The sequence below is a fragment of the Ornithodoros turicata genome, chromosome 3 (assembly GCF_037126465.1).
Source record: "Ornithodoros turicata isolate Travis chromosome 3, ASM3712646v1, whole genome shotgun sequence".
Taxonomy (NCBI): domain Eukaryota; kingdom Metazoa; phylum Arthropoda; class Arachnida; order Ixodida; family Argasidae; genus Ornithodoros; species Ornithodoros turicata.
Window position 1 is genome coordinate 100,561,524 of NC_088203.1, and position 19,985 is coordinate 100,581,508.

The 19,985-nt window shown below is 48.0% G+C and overlaps 2 long non-coding RNA genes and 1 other non-coding gene across 3 annotated transcripts; 2 read left to right on the top strand and 1 right to left on the bottom strand.

Moving 5' to 3' along the window:
* Positions 1-591: 591 nt before the first annotated feature.
* On the top strand, positions 592-3,515 carry LOC135387551 (uncharacterized). The gene is made up of 3 exons (XR_010421188.1): positions 592-699; positions 2,004-2,073; positions 3,304-3,515. It is a non-coding gene; the product is annotated as an uncharacterized LOC135387551 (long non-coding RNA).
* A 1,584-nt stretch (positions 3,516-5,099) lies between these two features.
* Positions 5,100-5,171, bottom strand: Trnap-cgg (transfer RNA proline (anticodon CGG)). Its single transcript has one exon. It is a non-coding gene; the product is annotated as a tRNA-Pro (tRNA).
* Positions 5,172-10,849: 5,678 nt separating this feature from the next.
* On the top strand, positions 10,850-14,669 carry LOC135387552 (uncharacterized). Its single transcript, XR_010421189.1, has 3 exons — positions 10,850-11,073; positions 12,483-12,555; positions 14,559-14,669. It is a non-coding gene; the product is annotated as an uncharacterized LOC135387552 (long non-coding RNA).
* The last annotated feature ends 5,316 nt before the right edge of the window (positions 14,670-19,985 follow it).

Here is a 19,985-nt window from a genome sequence, read left to right on the forward strand (position 1 = left end):
GGCACGGGCGAAAACGATGAATGTCGTTGTCGTGTGACGAATTCAACCTCTCCCTAGTATTTTCAACATCAACACGAACACCAACGATGAACACACACACGGATCGCGAGCCCCTCGGTTTGCTTCCATGATGAAGTACCAGTTTACCTGCACCCTATCTCTACTCTCATTGGTTCACCATGAAGCGTTGAACCGACGTGCCATTTCGCGAGGCCTGTATTCCGTCGTTGAAATGTCGCAATTTCGAAATAGAACTTTCAGAATTATCATTGGGCGATTCCATATAATACCAGGTGCGCGAACTTTTCACCTGGAATATTTCGCGTTGTGCAAACGGTATTCCTGTCATTCGCACTAATTTGCAGGCAATACAAACAATGATGGATGCAACATTGTTCGAGTATTAAACTACGGAAAAGCCGAGACTGTTCAACGTCTGGTATTGTAAAGATGACGTTCGTAAAGCATGACACAATACCGGGGATGCGATCATGTTAAATTAAATGTCTTGATCCGCACATTTTTTAATCACGAAGCGGGCACCATAGCGTTTATAAGAATGGTATATATATATGGGGAATTCAGGTAGACCTCTACGTTCGATGTACACGCTCGCAGCGTTGACAAAGCCCTCTCCAATATGAAGCTGCTTTTGGTTGGCACGCTGATAGCACTGGTAACCGTGGTACACATGCTCGGGTAAGCAGTTATTTTCCATAGAAGTTATAAAGGTTACTTTGCCGGATAGACATGCGAGGAATGAAAGGATGGATTATATATGTATGCCTTATTTCATGAGGACAGATTTGTCTGCCCAAATATTACGGACGTTTATGTCTTGGTGATTCCGTACAACAAATCTGCTGCGAGCTGTAGAGGTTTAAGGCCGAAGAATATCAAAAATTAGTTTTTGGATACTAGCCCGGAGCAAATTCGACGGACAAACTCCGTAGAAGCCCGAGCTAAGGTCAGAGGCAGAGAGGACACAACACAATGCTTCTGCTTCGTGTTTGCCCATTGGTCAGGCTTCTTCAGTATGGAGTTCATCCACCAGCTCGCCTGTATCTATGACTATTTGCTCATTATCTGGCAAACTTCGTTGAGTGTTAGGAAATTCAAGGCGGGGAAAACACTTCATTTTTTAGGTCATAGGGTGCCTACACCCGCAGTCACGTTGAAAGATTATCGGCCTTTCGCCTACCTCCGCGGTCAACCGCAATGTTTGACATTTGGTAGTATGCTCAAGTTTGGTAATATAGTTGATGTTTTTGGCCTAACGTCTATCTAGTACATGTGCGATAGTACGTTCAAAAACTGAACGTAATTTAGAGGTCCACTTCGTATCTTGAAATGTTGATTTTGATGCGTTTTAAGGCCTCGCTGTTGGATTTCCTGCATATCATTACTATTCTGGACGCTGGCTGTTTTCTTCACATTCCCATACTTTACAGATTGAAAATTCAATTAGTATGTTGACACGTGATATTATTAAGGTAATTTTGATGCCTTCTAATGAGTTGCGTTTTTGAGAAACATGGTGATTTCAACATAGGTTGCCCCAAATCATAAAACAATTACCCCAACTTCTGCCGTCGTCGTGCTCCTTTAGACAGTGAAAATTCCTCACAACTTGAATGGTTCTTTGGTGGGATGATATTTGCGTATATTAAGTTTAAAAATACCGCTAATATTGTTACTCTACGCAAACAATAGAACCCTGAGTATGCACTTCATGAGCAAATGAGTTCTGGAGAACGGATTGAGCATCATATGGCAAATGCCATTGAAACAATCCGCGTGGCACTGCACAAATGGCATGAAAACTTACGCGCTCAACGCATTTAATGTCATTAGTGCATGTCGTCGAGCATTTGATGATATCTTTCCAGCCCGTGTGGCATGCGTATTCATCTTGCCTTAAGCGTAGCCCCTATGTATACTGGAATGATACGTTCTTCCCAGCGAAAGGGTGCACTTTTGGAGATCTTACGTTATCCCAACAGGGGTGGCACCCAGGGAGCCGCAGTCGAGGAGCATATGTTGGAAGAAAGGAGCGGGTCATGCTATCAAACGGTAAGGTTCACTGCATATCGTCTTTTCTTTGTCTTTCGTTGATGTATATTTTGCGCAATAAAAGCGGACAGCTGCATTTCATATCGGTAGAACGTCCATGAGCGAACACAGTTGCATATTCGACAAGTAGCGTACTGCTTCCTACACACACCTTTTTCGTGTGCATCCTTCGCCGTGTGTCCTACACCGCCGACTGTTATCTACAACGCTCCCATTCCTTCTGTTGTTTTCATTTCTCTCTTCAGCACGCTTTCGTTGTTCTTGTAGGGTTCGTCGACGGGTGTATATATACCGGGTGTTTCACGAAAATCCCCCGGCTGAATAATTCGTGAACAGGTGGCGCTATCGAAGAAATTTCGTTTTGGTAAAAATCCTTGGGACATCGGCCATGAACTGAGTAGTGAGCAGCTCATTTGCATACGCTCACTAATTAGAACTTTTAACTTTTACTTCGGACGCTTACGGAACCTCTGTTCCCATCGAGCCGTCAGTCATCGTAATCGGAGGCTGCTCTGCGTCCACTCACCTTATCTCGTTGGTAGATTAAAGGAGCACAGAAAGCGCTTAAGTCACGACTATTTTTTCAAACAAAGCTGTAAGTCTGACTGCTAAAACACACAATGCGAAGTGGTTCACTCGACAGATGCATGCATATCGCGGAATTCGATTTTGAAAAATCGCGACTGCGCGCAGCGCTGGCAATGCCCGTAACTAGCCGCCAGAGTTGCTTTGACGTCATCGCGGTGCAACCCGCTAACTGGTTTGCTTGTTTGGGGAAGCGTTGTCTGCTACACATAGAGGGAACTGGGAGCAGAAACGAAACAGGAAAAAGTGCGAAAAGGGCCGACCCCGATTGGAGTGCGGTCTCTCTTGTCACCACGATGACATCACAATCCTCCTCCTCATTTCGGCCTGGAGAGTGAGTAGAGCGGGAACGCACGCATCGATGTTCGGGGGCGTTTTATTCCAAGAAAGATACTGCGTACAGATAATTTTTTTTTGTGTTAGTTGTCACGTCAAGTCACGTCCTTTCGTAATTCGCCAGATACAGAAAATCTTATGCGTGGCTTTCTGGGCTCCTACATGAAGGAGAGGTTGAGTATCATATTAGTGTTAGCTTCACCCGTTTCTATGGGCGAGAAGCTTTTTATACTGTACACTTTGATTATCGTAATGTCTTGGTTCATATACCCTATGGATGTTATACAAGACGCTGTTTCTTTCTTACAGTGCCCGATTGGAGGCTGTGGTACCGGTTGTGTCTGCCAGTCTTCTGGCCGCGGCCTCCGGCCCTGGTGCGTGCCGAAGAAATAAATATTTCAAATTACCTATATCGCAACTGTGTATGCACGCTATCAGAAATAGAAATAGAAAGAAAGAAATGGAAACGTAGGTCGCACTGGTGCGACCAGCTGTTTCATGACTTTTGACGTGTGAAAGCACTGAATGAGTTAAAAGATTATTTCAGCACGTATGTCCTTGAGGTATCGTCAGTGCACACAGCGCAGGTTGCTGGTGCTGCCTTGGCCAGCTCCGCAGTACCTTCCCAACACTAAAAGGTCGGTTGTCAAGTTTCGGGAGGGCGTTCGTCAGTGCTCGCCGACTAAAGTCGAAGCGTCGGCAGGTGACCAGCACGTGCTCCGTATTCTCCACAGTTCCGCAAGTTGAACAGTACGGCGATCCAACGACACCTATCTTATGAAGGAATGCTGCTGCGAACGGGACGTCGAGTCGCAGGCGATGGATGACGGACCCTACGATAGGAGGCAGCAGGTGCAGTTGGGGTCGATTCGCGCAATGAACGAGTGATTCATGACGTCGCCTGTCCACATGGTTTTAGAGAGGCGATTAGGTAAGGAAGCCAGCAAGTACTTTGCATCGGACTGCGTGAAGTAGATATTATGAGTGGTTCTTTTATGGTGAGCAATTCGAACAGCCTGGTACGCCTTCTCATTTCCACTGGTGCCGCAGTGCCCTGGTATCCACTGGATGATGATGTTGTGACCCTTTGTTTCGGCAGAGTTGTATGCTGCGATAACACTGTAGACGACCGGCGCAAGTGAGGATGTCGTCGAACCTTGCATTGCTTTGAGGCCAGATTTTGAGTCAGAATCTGGCCTCAAAGCAATGCACGCTATCAATCTTGTGTCCTTTCAAACTGTGCAGCGAAACGCACGGGGCAAAGCTTATTGCATTGGTTATGTGTACTGACCATCTGACGCGCCATGGTGTTCAAACTACATTATATCCCTGCTATACTAAAACAAACATGAACAAAGGGAAGACCACCTGCTAGAAGGGAAGTACACCCTAAGCATGATCAGTATCGAAACTATCGATCGAGTGCTTAAAGGTGGTGTCCTCGAGGAATCCGGAACTGTAAAGGTAATGGGATGTCCACTTGGAGATGCCTTCCAAGAAGAAAACACACACAAAAAGAGATTCGCGTTTCGTTCGCGTTTTTTTCATGAAACATGAAAGACATCGAATTCGAGACCAAGTGCCAACTTCCAGGTTTCCTTCCCTGCTTAACCTCTTCCGATGACGTAATTAGCGTTGCCTGCGAGATTCCCAATCGCTCAGCTGGAGTCGTCGTCAGGCTGGTTGCAATTCGATACCAACGAAAGCATGAAAGCACATGCTTCTAGCTGCTGTTCGGCAGCAGATCGCGAGTTGGAAGACCGCATTTTGGACGGACAACATTCCATGAGAACAGACCCCAGTGACGTCGGCGGCACACATTTGCCTGAATTCAGTCGGGAACGCGCAGTCGGCTGCAACATTCGATTAAATTCAATTTATGACGTGTGTATTCTGTCTTGTATTTCAGACACACACTATTTTGATCGTACTTTCAGTACAAATGCGTTTTTCTTTGTCCGGACACCATCTTCAACCTAGACGTAATTACGCCTCCCGGCTATTTGTTGAGATAAAGATGCTTGTCGAAAAACAAATTGGGATGTGTGTGATAATTATAGTAGCCAAGCGCATAGCAAAATGAAGTCACTATCAATAGGAAACGCGGGCTCGTCCGGGATTTGAACCCGGGACCTCTCGCACCCGAAGCGAGAATCATACCCCTAGACCAACGAGCCACAAAATTGTTGTACGTTCCGGTGTTCGTGTGTCGGAGGCGTAATTACAGCAGAGAGAAACATGCCTGTCGAGAAACAAATTGGAGTTCGTGTGTGATAGTCATAATAGCAAACCGCATAGCAAAATGAAGTCACTATTGATAAGAAACAAGGGCTCGTCCGGGATTTGAAGCCGGGAGCTATCGCACCAATTTGTTTCTCGACAACCGTAAACCCGGCGTTCTGGAGTAATAAGTGCGACATAAGATTATTACAAACAGAGTCAGATAGTCCTTAGGCCGTCTCCACTTTTCGAACGTGCTACGTTGCGTACAATGTGGCAATTACCATACAATTTTAGTTGTGGCTTAATGACTCTCCGCACAACCTATCTGGATATAAGGACAGCTACATTCCACCAGACGCCTTCATTCATATTTCAGATTTATTCCCATAATAGGGTTTATTCACCGACGTCACCTCGCAATCGTTCGCTGCCATATGCTTTTTGGATGACTATTAACTTCGAAAATATGGAAACGTGAAATTTGACTTCTATCGTGTCGTCCAAAGTGCTGTGGCTTCTGTATGAGCGGTCAAGGACGAGGTTTTCAGACGCCATTGTTCGAAGCGATAGGAGAATAACAAAAATATTACATAGAGCAGCACCATCGGACCACGTGACCGAGGCGAACCGCAGCTTCTTCCATCGTGGCGCCTATTGCGTGTTGTCTAAGTTTTTGCGGTTTCGTGCCTGTGTCTTCTATAGCCTCCAGCTGACGCTGTAAAAAGAAGAAACCCTAGAAAATAAAGAGGTGAGAAACTCGGAGACTCACTGCACTCTTCCTGAAGCGAATGCCTGTTCTCATTCTGCGGGATGCTGATATACTTCGAGTATGTACTCGCTATGTCACCCGTCATCCTCACCACCATCTCCGCCATATTGATGACGATTGCCCTGACTCAGCTTTCTGCAAGGCCATCGCACGCCTGAAGGATCATGTTCCCTCCTTCTCAACCGCTCCCTCTTATGCGTCAGCAATGTGGACCTTTGCACGTCTTGATATCTGTTCCTCATTCCACGGTCTTCAGCGCAAGCGTGACACTCCCGTACATGTAGCCCTCCAACTCGCTCTCGACTTTCTGCACTCCACGAACCAGAACCATCACCAGGTATACACTGACGGCTCAGTCACGGCAGACAGCTCGCGAACAGCATTTTATATACCTGCTAGTGATTTTCAGCAAGCCTTTGCCCTCCCTTACCCAATGTCCTCTATGGAAGCAGAACTCCTCGGCATCATGTCTACACCTCTCTCTCTCTCTCTCTACAGCAATTCCTGTCCTCTACAACACTTGCTTGGCCTGCCAGCTGCACAGTGTTTTTTTCTGACAGGCAGCTGCCCAACAGTATCGGGCGGTTGTACCAATAGTGTTGTCAAGAGGAGACAGGAGATCTAATTGAGCTCATCCAGCTACAAGCATGCTAGCAGTGGAGTCGGGACACCCCACATCTCTGACAGGTCTCTCGTGTATACGGTGGATCCAACTTTGTCTTTCTGAGTTCCAGACCGTTTACCACGCTGTTTTACGTCCCTCCTGCACAGAGTACGTCTCATTGTAGCCTTCACTCCCCAATTCGAGAATACTGGATCGAACACTGTGACAGCAGCCTATGCTCCAAATGTGGCGTCGTAGTGAACATTGAGCACGTCCTAACAGAATGTGAGCTCTACGAAACGGAGAGGCGGCAACGCTGTGCCCAGTTGAGTGCTGTGTCCGTGTGTGTGTACCTGCTTGCCGACAGACATTCAACCTGGCTGCAATTCTTGGCCCATGTCGGAGCCACATGCAACACCGTAGATGTCTTCTGATATTCTTGGAGTTCCTCTTGTCTACCGGATTGCTCCTTACGCTGTAGAATCCTACCCTATACCTCAGTGGCCGTCGGTGTTTCCTTCATGCGTTTTTTTTTCTTCGCCTTCCTTCTTTGTGGCGTAGCACAGCACAGCCAGTGGAGGAGAGCTCAATTGTGCTACTTGCACATAACTTTAACTTCATTCTCATATCTCACATCTAATGTTTCGCGTGTAGTGGGGTAGTGTACTGCCCTCCAGTGGTGAATCACCCCACGTCATAGTCACGATTTATGTGTTGTTGTTGTTTCTGACTGACAGCAAGACTTCACATGATCTGCTGCTCTCTTTTCGCCCCACAACGATATGCGCTCTCCACGCGCTCACACTGCAAGCTCCACACAACTCGCGACTACTGGACATTCTGTGACGCGCGAGTGGATCACGGGACACGTAGACCTTCTTGGTAACACCCGAGCAGACACAATGGCGAGACTCGCAACATCTACCAGAGCTCTCCCGGCTACTTCTCTACCCCTAACGACTTCTGCCTGTTCCCTGCACTTTCTTCGGTGGCGCTGTGTCCGTACCTGGCAGTTCCGAGCGGACTCTACCTCATATGATAATTTCGTACGTCTCATTGACCCCCTGCAGGACTTTACTATTGCCTGCTGGTGCAATAGAGCTGAAGAGTCACTCCTCCATCGCTTTCGAATGAATGTTGCACGCACCCCCTCACTCCTGTATAAAATGCGCTAGACGGACTCCCCCAATTACACAATTTGTTGCGTGGAAGCCGACATTGAGCATTACATATTATTCTACAACCGGTATCTCTCTCAAAGACTCATCCTCCAACTCCACTTGCGACAACATGACTACCATAAGGTCTCTTTGGCCACCCTGCTCGGCCAAGTCCTGCACAACCAGGGTGCAGTTACGACTGCCCTCTTGAGCTTTCTCCGTGCCCGGCCTCTCGACCAGCCTCTAAGGTCCCTCGTGTGTGTGTGTGTGTGTGTGTGTGTGCGTGCGCGCGCGCGCGCGCGCGCGCGTGCGTGCGTGCGTGCGTGCGTGTCTGTGTGCGTCTGTGTGGTTTTTTCTTTTCCTTTTCTTCTTTTTATCTTAAAGGAATAGCAAGCCGGCCTACGCTTGACTAACCTTTCCTCCCTTTTTTTTTTCAATAAACATATCCCTCCCCCTCGTCTTCGTTCCTGGGACCCTCTTCTCACCATGCTCCCCGCCAGCCCAAGCTGAAAATCGCGGCAACCCAAGCTGAAACTGTCTTTTGCTGAAGCGGTCGAGGCCGACACAGCTGGTTCGAAACCTTTTTCTGGACTGCCGCTTCCATCTAAAGGCTCTTTCGAAACATCACGCCCCACGCCTCAGTACGGTCGCTTTGTACTGGTCGCGGTACTGTCGCCCACGCGTCCTCGACTTTACGCTTTCACTCCGCTGTTCAATGGAACCCGCCGGTTGAAGTAATTCATTGTCTGAGGCTCAGCGTTCAACCAGCAACATTCCTGTACAAGATAAGACTCGCTGCACCGCCGAATGGCCGCTTTCCATGTACGCGTTGCTCCTGGCATCGGAATGCAAAACGTCGTAACTTAATCCAAAATGAACGAGGGGCGCTTTTTCGGACTGGCACGTCGCGTGGGAATGTAGCAAAAGAAGATTGCAAAAAGAATGCGGAAAGAGTGAAAGCGTATTGTACCGATTACGAGTCCAGAGCGTCGCCAAGTGTCTGTCTCGAAAGTCTGCGCAACCATGCACTGATTACCTACCCCGAAACATGGAAGCCGCGACAGAGCATGCGCATATGCTTATACTCGGAAAAGGTCCATTCGGCTCTCTCTGAAGACTGGAGTGGACCGTAGACTACTCATTCTCAAGAATATGCTGGAGGACTGGCCCGATGAGCAACGGCAACCGGCACTTGGTGCGCTTTCTGAATGACATATAGGTGCTGCCGTGTCACAAGTACGTGATTCCACCGTATTTGGGTAAGTTTTCGAACAAGGTCTGTTTAGCCAGAAGTAAGGCAGCCGAGGGCTGCAGCCGTCTTTGTACATCATGTGCATTGTCTAGACGATGAAATGGCCCTCTTCCTGTGGAAAGCCGTTAGTGCTTATGTCTGGAGACCGTACACTGGAGGGCGGTGAACCCATGGCCGTGTGATCGGGTGTCGAGCGACACCACCGAGTGTGTGTGCGGGTGGAATTCCTCCTTTCCCGGAATGAAGAAAAAGTACGGAACAAACAAAATAAGCAGTGGACCAGATCTGGAACGAGACCAAGAAGAATGAGACGCCAGTCTTGGTTTGGAAACGAGCGCGTGTGGAAGCGTCAGTCCCGCAAAAGGGACGTTCCTTGGTTTGTTGTTAAGCAACGGGGTATTGTTTCTATATGTTTTTATATTTCTGCATGTTCGAAATGTGTTGGGAGGTCTCTGCCATGCAGAATTGGTATATAGTAGAAGTGGTTCCACAACACTCAAGATGGAAGGCACTCTGGTATCGTAAAGGTGATTCTCAGGATTGGTAAGCCGTTGGGAATTGCTCGTTAAATTGAGCATTAGGTGTCAAGGCACGTTGCATACAGAAACAACTACATGAGTGACGATGGGATGATGCTAAACATCGCATAAAGGTCATGTCATGTGTAGTCATGCGTAGAAGGCATGTGTGTCGGTCCTTATTGTGTTACGTGGTGCGGTGAACGCGATTAAAACGAAGTGATCGAACACCGCTTTAAACTTTAAACCTCTCTTTCGACAAGACGAGGAAAAATGCAAATGTGGAAAGGCTGGCTGCAAGAAAACTGTCTTGTGTGATGCGACAAGGACGCAGCTTGAAACATTGTTTCTCCCTCGCCCTACTGGAAGCATCGCAAGAAAAATCACAATGCGTGGTTCGCATTCGCCGTAGCAAGTACGCGTAGCAAACGTTACCCTAGTTTCAGCATCAGCAACACTCCCATGCTATGAGACGCGTGACATGTACCCCAAGCAGCAAAATGTACTGAAAGTCGAGTGCAATAGGGGTGGACGGTATGCGTCTTATCAATGTTCTGTTGATTCACGAGTCTGTTCAAGGCCGTTCACCTACCCGTCCACCCCTATTGCACTCGACTTTCAGTACATTGGGCTGCTTGGGACATATCTCGGTGTATCTCCCCCCTCCTTCCTCCCCTGCACATTTTTTTATCATGTATCCTATGCATGACGCCGTACTTAGACCTTGCACCAACACCATGGTAAACATTTGAGCGTTCTTGAAAAAAAAAAATGAAAAAAAAGCGTGTCAGCGTATTTATGTTAGTTAGCGGTCATGAACATTTAAACAGACTGGTCGTTTCGCAGTACAGTTGTCACATCGTCGGAGAATGTTGGAAGCAAGATTTGTCCATGTTGCCTAGAAGGCCTCTGGCTGTTGGCAGGTACCGAACAAAAAATAAACTCACTTATCACTTATGTTAGGGCGCACCAGGTGCGAGTCTTTTTTTTTTCTTTTTTTTTTTCTATACCAGATTTTGTGTTACATATACGATATTTTCTGGTTTCGCATTCACGGCAACAGGTGCAAACTGTGATAGATGTGAGCATTGTTGGATGTTGTCGTTTCGAAATTACCTTTTGTACGTTGGAAGCAAGTGATATTTGTGAGGCGTGTCCTTGTTAACGATACTAAGCGTTCACCGTGACATTAAATAAAGGTTGGACTGGACTTATTTGCGCACGTGAGAAAAATTACACAGCGGCTGCTCAGAGAGACCTATATCAGAGATATGAGGCTTCTTTGCTTATTCGTTTGAGGCTATCTGTTATTGATTGCCACATTGGCAGCACTGATTGTCGTTGTTCAGCCATGCGGGAAAGCAATTACTCGCCTGACCTATAGACAACTAACCAGCTTTGGGTCTTGTAGGCGAGGTATATGTATATGGACAGCTGAGGGGGTCTCTTACGTTCCATGTACATGGTGGAAGCGTTGACAAAGCCCTCTCGAGTATGAAGCTGTTCATGATTGGTACGCTGCTAGCACTAATAATCGTCGTTCAGATGCTGGGGTAAGCAGCTGTTTTCCGTAAAAGTGGTAAAACTTACTCTGCTATAGGACGATGAACGGGGATTATAAGGGAGGATGACACAGACGATGGCGTCGTGCTTGAACGTATTTCGACAGTGTCGTTATGATTATGATTATTATTATTATGTTCTGCATATTTTATTAGGGCAGATGAGTTGACCCGAAAATTTCCGACATGTCTGTCTTTGGGATTTCTTGCACCAAACCTGCTTTGAGCTGTTAGTAAGGCGGAGATTTGAGGCCGAATAATTTCACACAATAAATTCAAAGCGGGGAAAAAGTATTATTATTTTATGTGACGGGGTACCTTCACTGAGACACGTCGAAAGGTTCCTGGACTTGAGTGTACCTCTGCGGTCAATAGCTAAGTATGACACTTGGTAGGGTGCTAAAGTTCCGTAAAACATGCGCTGCTTTTGGCCTAGCGTTTGGAACACGCCCGTACCACAGAGATAATTTCCAGTGGCCACGTTCGTACGTGATGACGGCACCCGTGATAATGGGGCCCGCTCACAAAAGTAAGACGTATGTGACAGTTCAACGTGCTTTGCAGGTTGAAAATTCATCATAGTATTTTAAAACGTAATAATAGTGAGTTGAATTTGATGTGTTTCAATATGTTTGTGTATTTTTATAGCGTGGTCATAGGTTGCCAACTCGCTAAAACAATTGCCACAGCGTTTGCTGCAGTCATGCTCCTTTTGACAGTGAAAATTCCTAACAACATGACTGCTTCTTTGGTGGGAAGATAATTGCGTAGACAATGTTTAAAAAACGAGCTAATATTGTTACTCTACTTAAACAGTAAAACCGTGAGTAGGCACTTCATGAGCAAATGAGCTGTGCAGAACGTATTAAGCAGGGAATGGAATTGTGGCAAAGTCATTAAAGCAGTCCGCGTGGCACTGCAGAAATGACATTAAAACTTGTGCGTTCAACGTATTTAGTGTCATTAATGCCGTTAAGCCCTTAATGACACTTTTCGTGCACGTATGGCACGGGAATTGGTCATAGCTTAAGTGTAGCACCCAGGGGGGGGGGGGGGGGGGGTCGAGGTAGCTTGCCGTTGTTGGCCGCACTCAAGTGGGCACCCAGGGATTCTCCTTGTACTTCACTAACACCCAACAAAATCTTAAAACACTCCCAAAGTACCGGCCAGGAAGGCCAGAAATGCCACGAAAGCAGCAGATATGGGCGTCACAATTCCCCTACGATCCATGACGACGGGAAAAAAGACGAAAACAGACGACACGACGCCCTACGAGATCCCCCCTCGAGATGAAAACCCTGGGAATCTCCCCGGTGACACCTATAAAAACTGGAATGTCACGTTCTTCCCAGCGGAAGGAAAAGGAGTGCAATTCTGGAGTTCTTATGTCTTCCCTACAGGGGTGGCACCCAGGGAGCCGCAGTCGAGCAGCATATGTGGGTAGAAGGAAGGGCGTCATGCCGGGCTTACAGGGTAAGGTTCAATGTATGTCATTTCTTCTTTGTCTTTCGTTGGTGTATGTCTCACGCAAGAAGACCGGACGACTATATTTCATATTAATATAAAGGCCGTTAGAATGTCCGAGAGCGAACGCAGTTCCATATTCGACAACTAGCCCACTACTTCCTACACGCACTGGAAAAGTATGGTGTGATGTGTGTCTAGAGGACATTTGGTGTCTTTCCTAAATTTCCTCATGTGCATGCCTCGCGGTGTGTCTTACGTCACCGTTTATTATTTACAGAATTCCTATTCGTTGTCTAACCTTCTATTTTGATCTCCCTCTTCAGTTATGGCCCCACTGCAGCACTTGTACGCCTGACGAGTCGTGTGGCGCCCCTTGTGTTGCGTGCTACAGGACAATTTCTATGGCAGATATGGCGCCGTCGCGGTTTCTCGCTTCATGTTCATGTTTCGTCAGTCCTATACACTGTTAAAACAGATGGATGGTGGTGATGGTGAAAGGGCTTGCCGTTGTCGGCCTCACGTATGTGGGCAACGTCACGACAGACGCCCTGGGGGAATGTGCGTCCTGGGCCGACTTCTAAGGGAACTGTGCCGACATATGTCTGAAAGCGTCTGAGGAAAACCCAGGAAAGACCCCAGACAGCACAGCCGGCACCGGGATTCGAACCCGAAAACAGAACTTCACCACATAGCACGCTCATAGCCAACCATCGTTCCGAATGACATCATTCTGTGTCCTGATTTGTTGAAAACAGGGGGGAGGCGCCTATCTAGAACATGCATAATGTGTCCCAGATAGGCGCCTCCTTCCATTTTCACCAAATCAATACATGACATTCTCGTGTAAACATAATCAAGGCCGCATCGCAACTTTCGGTGCCACGAAGACTTCCGGTCCTTCCGCAACAAAAAACGCTTGGAACCAGCAACCATGCAAAATTATAACGTTCACTTTCCTGATTTGTTGAAAATGAGAGGGTACGCCTTTTTGTGGCATTTTGAATTTCCATTAGAAGGCGTATACGGACCTCTCTCTCCTCAAAACAGAAGCGATCAGTATCAGTCGCCGTTGCGGCTGGCGCAGACCGTGTTTGCTGCGAAACCGGATGTCGTTTTGGCAACAAACCGGAAGTGGTGCAGAAGGGCATGTATACGCAGAATGATATCATTCGGAATGATGACTGGGTATGAGCGTGCAATGTGGTGAAGTTTTGTCTTAACAGTGTACCCTACGGCACGTGCAGCATGTCGCCGCACTACGTTGACACACCTTACATGTAAATCTGCTCCAAATTAGCATTATTACATAGGCGAAGGAAATGTGCGGTTATTCTAATTGATTATGCGGCATACCAGTCTTAGATATAATAAAATACCCACGACCGCCCTAGGGAAATGAACACCGGGAGAAATTTACCCTATACTGTAATTTTGTGCATGTCTGTGGTGGCGTGTGTTGTATCCGTTATCCGGGTTCCTGTGCTCTACGCTCCTCTATGGATCTTCTCGGAACAAACCTTGTGTATTCGGGCCACGAAGTGCTAAAGTGCTCACTAAAGCACGACGAAATCTTCCGAGGTCTGATTTCACAAGTTGACTGTTTACAGTCACAACTGATCAAGAAGGCTGTCTCTGAAATTAAAAACAAGGTCTGCGCGACACTACTGTCTTATCAGGAACACACCCATAAAGCATGAGACATTCATAAGAAACTTTGTTGTCTGAAAACATCAGATTTGTCCAAATCAGGTAAAGCATTCCTCACAAGAGTGTATATAAGCTTGATAGTGCTGTTTGTATTGTATTCTAGTTGTTTCTCTTCTTGGGTGCTTCGTTTCATGCTGTTGCAAGTGAAACTGTTGATTGCAGTAGCAGACCCATTACTAGCGCATTGTTGTGTGTCTGCACGTGACCAGTATTTATAAATGTTCTTTATTTGAATAAACAACCAATTCAGTGCAATTCAATTCATGATGTATATCATGCAAGACACTGTTTCTTTCTTACAGTGCACGGGTTCCAGCGACTGTGGTTCCGGTTGTTTCTGCGCCGGTGCTATTGGCGGTAATTATAACACGTGCAGGCCTTTCAGGGCAAATAAATAAACGTTTGCAATTACTCATGGCAACCGGGTATGCACGTTAACATTCTTGTGTCCTCTCAAACTGTCCGCGCAGCAAAGCCTATTTTATTGCCTAGGAATATTTGCGTGACGTTTAACGTGCATGCAATATAGCTATTATTATGCACTATACAGCTACGAGAAACCGAGTTACGTACAAATTACACACTGGGCAACGTGGGCAACGTCAAGACGGACGCCCTGGCGGAATGTGCGTCCTGGGCCGACTTCTAAGGGAACTGTGCCGACATATGTCTGAAAGCGTCTGAGGAAAACCGAGAAAAAATCCCAGACAGCACAGCCGGCGCCGGGATTCGAACCCGGGTAACTCCCAGTCTCGACGGAAACCGACTGAAGTTATTTTGGTTGATGTGCTCTTAGCGGGTTTAACGTGCACGATTCACGAGTACTCTGGATGACTTTGCACACAAGGCCAGATATGGCAAACTGGCTTCTGGCACTGTTGCCGGATACCCTGCTTATATACCACGTGATCCCAGTAATTTGGAATTAGCGATGGAATTTGCGATGGCTTCGTGCAATCCAACGTTCCCAAACGAGTTGGTTATATAGCGAGGACTCGCTCGCTACCCCTGGCTATCGCTTGGCGACACCTCATCCAGCGTCTCTGTTCCCAAAGACGGACTCGCTAGGAACGCTGTAGCAGAAGACCATATTCATCATGTCGTCCAAAATGCATGCAGTTCCTTTAAGTCACCTCACGTCGTGTCATCCTAGATATTTTAAACTTTGTACACAATAGGAGGCACGCGCAAACGTTGCCGGCATGCGCCAGTTGTGGCATCCCGATTTCAAAAGAAGCGACTGCCTGTTTATTCGTCGCGTGTCCCAAAGTTTTCATGAGTCGATCTTATGAGCCGTTTCGTTTCACATCGTATCGGACAGAGATCAAGTAGGACAGTGACATGCGGCTTCCGCACGTCGCAGTCCTCCTTGGCTTAGACCCGGTTTCACCCTTGCCGATTAACATTTGAACCGATATCAATCGTTTGCAACGTATCAACAATTTGAATTTAACGCTGGACTCTGCTTCACTAAACAAAGTTGTTGTCACAGTAACATCATTCCTCACGTCACCACCAAACGTTTGTAAAAAAAGAAAAAAAAAATCACTGAGTCAGTGTGTGAAATTTGAGTGCAGCTGTTGAGGTCGTGTTATACACGACTGTTTTTATTTTTATTGGCTGACAGGTTCAGTGTAGCAATGATTGTGGACGACTACCAACGCGCCCAAAGCAGAGTATTGACCGAAGAAAGTGCCTGAGCATGTTTTATTGCGCTTATAGATGACCTGAACCCCTACGTCATCGATTACGTAACGGCGCCGCGCAAAGCATGCTCGTGGACAGCATCAGCTTTATCCGCCTATCAGCCGAAGCGTTTTTCCCGCTTCTTGCCCACCACAGCAAAATATAACCTCGAAACTGTCTTGTCGTGACGTCACATGTATGTATATAGGCGGAAGCCGCAGACCGAGTGTGGCTCATACGACTGCTCTCGTAGCACCCTCCTCCTTCACTTTCCTACTCTATCCTTCTTCGTTTTTGCCGTGACCTCGTTCTTCGCTTTCCTCCTCGCGTGCACTTTACTCTGGCAGTACGCTCCCCCGTTGCTTTCCTCCTCACGCTCTCCGGTACTTTCATCCTTCGCTTCGCTGCTCGTTCGCTCTGCAGGTTACAACGCCGACGCCACTAAACCCAGGAACGGGCGCCTAATACCTGCGCTCTAAAAGTATTGAGTATTCACAAGTGTCAGCAACCGAAGCGTGAAGAAAATGGGTTTCGGAGACTCCCTATTTTGCGTAGCCTGTGTAACCCGTGCGTTTACACGTGCTAGTGTGTTGGATGTCAGTACGCAAGCACGTAGCTAAAATTGGAGGTAAGAACGACAAAGCTCAATGCTTATAGTGGCACGCACGCCTAGATTATAACATTCTCCTTCCGCGAGTATTCACCGCCGGTAAGAGGTTAACGCGTGGGCAGCGTGGTAAAATATTATGGCATGCAATGGAACGGCGGAGCACTACAACCATCGGTGGTTCCAATGCGCCCCTACCCGGCCCTCCACACGCAAAGTTTCCTTCGCTGAGGGTAAAGCACAAAGATCACGTCCGCACGCGCCACGTTACCTGATAAGTTATAAGGAATAGTGGTGCGTGCCGAACGCGTAGTCTGCCGCTGTTAAAGGAGCACAGAAAACGCTTCAGTAACGACTATTTCTTCAAACCATGCCGTTAACCTGACTGCTAAAACGCACCACGCGAAGTGATTCAATCGACAGATGCACATATATCGTGGAATTCGATTTTGAAAATCGCGGCCGCGCGCAACGGTGGCGATGCCCGCAACTAGCCGCCACACTCACTTTGACGTCATCGCAGTGCAACCCCCTAACTGGTTTGCTTGTTTAGAGAGGCGTCATCTGGGAGCAGAACTGGCGAAGAAAAAAGTGCGAAAAGCGCCGACCCCGATTAGAGTGCTGTCTCTCTTGTAACTGGGATGACATCACAAACCTGCTCCTCCTCGTTTCGGCCTCCAGAGCGATTCCAGTGGGAACATGCGCGTCGACGTTCGGGGGCGTCTTATTTCAAGAAAAATGCTGCGTACAGATAATTTTTTGTGTTAGTTGTCACGTCAAGTTACGTCCTTTCGTAATTCGCCAGAAACAAAAATGTTTTGGATGGCTTTCTGTGGTCCTTTAAGCTGGATTCGCACATGAGTTTTCTGAACGCTTTCGCATTGGGGGCGGCGCGAAAAGTGTTTCCAGCCACTGTACGAGAACCGTTTCGTGTGAGGAGCACGGAACGACTACCTTATGAGACAGGGTCGAACTGATACATTCTCCGTCGGCAGCTAGCCACGAAAGCAAATTTTAAAAAGCGTGCCTCGGGGAGCAGTGCAGCTTCAAGGCGACAGGGCTCCGTAAAGACGGGCTTCAGCCTGTCAATGCTGACGTTGTCGGACTTGTCGCTGATAGAGATGGTGTAGAACTTGTCACCGCGGTGCAACACAGGATGGGGGCCAGAATAGGGCTGCTACATCGACTTTCGGACTGCGTCGCGGCGCAGGAAAACGTGCGTGGCTGTGGCCAGTTGCTGCGGAACGTAGGGTATGCGGGAGGAAGTAGTCGGTGTTGGAGTAGACCGTAGCTCAGCGAATGTTTGGTGGAGTTCATGCAAGAAACTTCTGGGGCCTGTGGCAGGAGCGGTGGACGGCTCAAGGAAATCTGCTGGGAGCCTCAGAGTTGTGCCGTTGAGCAACCCAGCAAGACTGCACACGATGTCTGGCTTAAGCGTGGCACGTACGCCGAGCAGGACAGCGGGCAGAACGGTAGCCCAGTGGGTTGGGTTCTCGTGGGCCATGATGGCAGCCTTGAGCTGGCTGTGGAAGCGTTCCACCAACCCATTAGCAGAGGGATGATAAGATGTGGTCGGGATGCGAGTGGTACCCAGAAGTGCCAGGAATGCAGCGAAGAGGTGCGCGTCGAGCTGGGGACCATGGCCAATGGTGACAGTGGAAGGCACACCAAATCTTTGAATCCACGTGAACAAGTGGATGCAACAGTGGCAGCGGTGGAGTCTGACATTGGGGCGGATTCAGGCCAACGCGTGAACCGGTCGATGATGGTGAAAGGTTAGCGATGGCCCGAAGAGTGTGGTAAGGGACCAACGATATCAATGGGCATGTGATCGAACCTGGCGTCAGGCTGGGCAAAACGGCCAAGTGGTGCGAAGGTGTGCAGGGTGACCTTGGACCGTTGACATGCTGAGCAGGTAGAAACCCAGGCACGAATGTCCCTGTTCATTTTCGGTCAGATGAAACGTACATTGACGAGTCTTATGGGTGGCCTGGACTCCAGGATGAGAGAGATTGCGAAGAGTGTCAAAAACTGGGCGGCGGAACGGTAGGGGAACCTACGGCATCGGTGGTGGTAGTAGTGTCGGAGCACAGCGACACGTCGGAGCTGGGTAGAAAAAAGTCATCTAGCTGGAGACATGAGGAGTTAGAACTTCATGTGGGGCTTCCTTCGCCTCGGCAATGACCATACGAGTCTCTGCTGCTCGAGGGACTCCCAGGCACACTCGGAGACTACGCGTCAGGAGACACTGAAGCTTATGAACTGAAAAAGCTGGGAGACAAAGGCAAGCTGTATGCAAGTGACCCGCGTACCAAAACCCGATGGACTGCCAGAGACCACGCCGTGGCACTGCCCCAGTTCATGCATGCTAATACCTGATCACCGCAATCCACAGGTGGGTCCTGGTTTCCAAACTCACTATGTGCCTCACCCAAGACGTCTACAGTAATACGAAAAAAAAAAACGCTGAAAAGATACATACGTCTGCAATACACTAGCGACTGAAAGAGGGAAGGGATGCATGTTCCTTCTCGTAAATGGGAGTACCACGAACTTTTCAGTGGAGATGTCCATGCCGGCCGTTGCGCAGTAGTGCTCAACAGCGTTCAAAGCGTGTTGCAGGCGCTGCTGGATGGCCGAAAGGGATTTGCCGCTGGTCTAAATGCATATGCCGTCCGCGTAGATCGAAATAGACAGTTTCTTTCTAATGCATCCCCGAAGGCCCGCCAGAGCCGCGTTAAACAGACACGCTCCCCTGTGGGACTCCATGAGTTATCGACACATGCTCCGTATCCCCCTGACGGGTGCGAACAAATAGTTGCCTGCCATGGAGGAAGTCCTTAATCCATGAGAGTGCTCTGGAGTGTAGGCCTGTTTTGGGAGAGGGGGTGTAGAACGGAGGCGTGGCTCACGGTGTCGCAAGCAGCAGGGCGGTGCAAGCGATGTGCGGTAAACTGTACGTGGCGCTAGGGATTTTCGTAATATAGCCGCTGACGAGTCCGGATTCGTGGCCTCCCATAACGCTTTGGTATACACAAGCTATCCTCTGCACTTTCTGTCGTGGACGAAATGAGTCGTTTGGCGAGAAGAGCATTGTGTTTGAGGTTTTCTATAGTCCTCTGGACAGGGCTCATGTGGCGAGTCCTTTACGTAGATCCGGAAAGTTCTGATAATAAAAGTGCTACCGTATAGTTGTAGGGTTAATTTTTGTCTTTCATGTGGCAGTACGAGGGTAGAAAAGACTAATGATGGTGATAAAAATTTACACGTAGGTCAGGACCCGGGTTAGCTACCGGTTGCAGGCTTGCTGAAAAGCACACACACAAACAGCAGAAAATACAAAAAAAACTGCCTTCCACATTTGTAGAGCTCAAAATACGAGAGCACGTGCTGCGTCGATCCCGTCAAATGATTGTGTGTATGAGTGAGAAAAATG